Here is a 2,844-nt window from a genome sequence, read left to right as displayed (position 1 = left end):
CAGGGGCATAAAGCCCCAGACAGCATAGCTCCTAGGATCATTGGGACACTCAAACCCCTCCACCACGATAAGGTGGCAGCCCAAGGAGAGGCAATAATAAATATATGAAAAGAAAATGTATAAAACTTTATAAAAGTCCATGTGATGGCATAAATAAATAGATTTTTATCAGGCGCGATACCAGCCTCCTTTATACTCATAACAACAAGCTGAAATTCTTCTCCTGGGTGTTTCAGTTGCTGCGCTGTGGTGCAACTCAAAGGCTAAAGCACTTCATACCTGGTGGTGATGGTAAAACACCAATAAGTTATTTATTGATCCTCCGCAAAAAAGAGAAAAAACTGAAGAGGGGCCGACAATGTTCGTAGTTTGGAGCAGAGGTGGCGCTACAGTTTTTTCGTTGTCCGTCAAAGAAAAAAATCATTTTATTTCCAATTTGTTGTCATCAAACGAAACATTTATTATTTCTCTGCAAGAACATTTTTGAAATCAGGTAAGATTTCACGAAATGACGTGATTAGAAGACGACAGAACTCTGATCGCTTCCTGATCCCTCTGCGGGAGAAAAACCCTGCAGAAGCGGATCAGCTGCGCTAGGAGCTCCAAAGCCTCTGGTCCGTTAAAGCGTCCAGATCAGAGATGATTCTCTGACAGATATTGTTCTTAGTATGATTAATAATGAGCTCCACGATGTTCTCTGTGCGTAAAGTTGAAACTGTCTGCGCACCAAGTGGTCAGCTGCGCTTCATCACAGTCTGGTCAGAAACCAGCGAACTGCTCTCTGTTCTTATCAAGACGAGGTTGAGGAGGGAATCTGACATATTAACTCAGTTAAGTTTTTATTGGTTTTGTTTTTAAAACACCATTAACGTAAGTAACTATATATTGTATATTTAGCGTTTGTCATCTCATGTGTGATTAGTTGGAGCGTAACGGTGGAGCATTTATTGCCCAGCGCACTGCGCTTGTTTCTGCCTAAYGGATCTGCACTTTAATTTCTTTCCTCTCTCAACAGTCAGCTGTTATTCCTCTACTTAACTACAATAAGTAGATCACATTCTCCTTAGGTTTTCTCTGTGTGCCCCAAATTCATTAAATGTAAACTCATTAGAAGCCCGAACCACCATCAGGCAAATAATTCTGGTCCGACCAGAACTATTTTTACCTGTCAAATTACCTGTCAAAGCACAGCTTCCTAACCAAGGTGTCCATAACTCTTCAACACGCTGTCAGCTCCCGGTCAGAAAGACGCATTTAGTTCAGTGTCCATGAGATGATATTCAGAAAGGATCTTTTATTTGATTGATTTTAGTTTCCTCTGCGATGAACTCTGCATAAAGTCTATCATGTCTCCATGTGCGCCAGTCAAAGGTGTTAATTATAACATGTCAAATGACAGAGGGGCTTAAAAAATAACCAAATATTCAGTTTGGTTATTTTTTTAAATTATATATATATAGATGTGCACACACATTTTAAATTTTGCCCCCCCAGACGTAGTCCTGGCCCCTCTTGGCCCCCCCAACTTTGGGGGTCTGGCTCCGCCACTGTCGGTGGGGGCTGATTTCTATCTCCTGCAGTCATTGGCTGAAAGGCGGGGTACATAAGGAGGCTTGCTTTAAAGAAAATACTGTAAGCGATGTAATGACGAGCTCACATTAATCAGTATCCCAGCATTTGATGCCCATAATGTGCACAAGACTGAAGCAGGAAACAAAGATGTTCATGACAGTAAGGCTCTTCTACATTGACATATATGGATATATGTCCATACATTGCTTTGCCTGTATTAGGTCAGATCTGTGAGATGGTGCTACCAACGTAGAAGAAATATTCAACACTTGTAAAGTCAATATCTGCGCTCTGAATCTCAATGTACTGATTTCAGTGTCACCTTCTCATTATGTCAGCATTTACTTGGTCAGTAGGCATTACAATGTAAAGGACTGAATGGAGTCACGGTGCAGGAGTTATATCTGTAAAGTACAGCTGTATGACTGTCAGGAGGGAACATTTAAAGGCTAGCAATTCATCAAAGCCAGCACAGTGGATGCCTGTTTATCTACACCAGTGATTACTCTCTGCCACATGTACAAAATTATGATAGGAAACTCATAAAACCAAGTCAGTGAGTAGCATTTTTCACTTTAGATGTTTCTACGTTTGGGGAGCTCTCTGCTCTGTAGGAAATGCAGAAGGAGGTCTTTGTTCTCCCAATTAGCTCCTGGGAAGAACATGTTCAGTCTGCTCAGTGCAGAGAGCTCTTGGAAGATACACAGTCCTATTTAATTTGCAGATCTAATTAAATAAATCTCAGGGTCGTTTATTTTGGTGACAGAGTTAAGCCAAGTTCAGCTACGTCTGACATCCTGTCAATGATCCGTGACAGATTCCGTATTTGAGTAAATTTTAGGCTTTTTTTATATTCTGAGTTAATTTTCCACTGGGTTTAGATTCTTTTAATTAGTCATTTAACTCAGAATTATTTTTAACCCATGCCTCTGTTGAATGTTGGTGAAATTCATTATGTTCTATATGTGTAATCTGTAGGGTTTTCTATCACAGTTGTGGCCCATATGAATTATAAGAACGACTCAAGCTGGGAACTTGGGAAGACTTTTCTGACTGAAGTTTTAGTGTTTTCTCAGATTATTTTTATTGAATATTCTGACCTCATCCAAAACTTCATCCAACAGTGAAGAAGAATCGGAATTTAAATGACAAACTTATAATTTGCTTTTATATCCACATTGTAACCCTTATCTATGGTCCTAAATATAGATATTGGACACAATCAGCTGACATGAGCTTCTTCTATGGGATGGATGGATGGATGGATGGAGG

The 2,844-nt window shown here is 40.0% G+C and overlaps 1 protein-coding gene across 1 annotated transcript in view; it reads left to right on the top strand.

Moving 5' to 3' along the window:
- Positions 1–2,844, top strand: part of LOC103471152 (GDNF family receptor alpha-4-like) — an 87,362-nt gene that overhangs the window by 63,536 nt on the left and 20,982 nt on the right. The window lies entirely within an intron of this gene.

The sequence above is a fragment of the Poecilia reticulata genome, linkage group LG10, assembly GCF_000633615.1.
Source record: "Poecilia reticulata strain Guanapo linkage group LG10, Guppy_female_1.0+MT, whole genome shotgun sequence".
Taxonomy (NCBI): domain Eukaryota; kingdom Metazoa; phylum Chordata; class Actinopteri; order Cyprinodontiformes; family Poeciliidae; genus Poecilia; species Poecilia reticulata.
The sequence above is the reverse complement of the archived record's forward strand: the minus strand, read 5'-3'. Positions and strand labels throughout refer to the sequence as shown.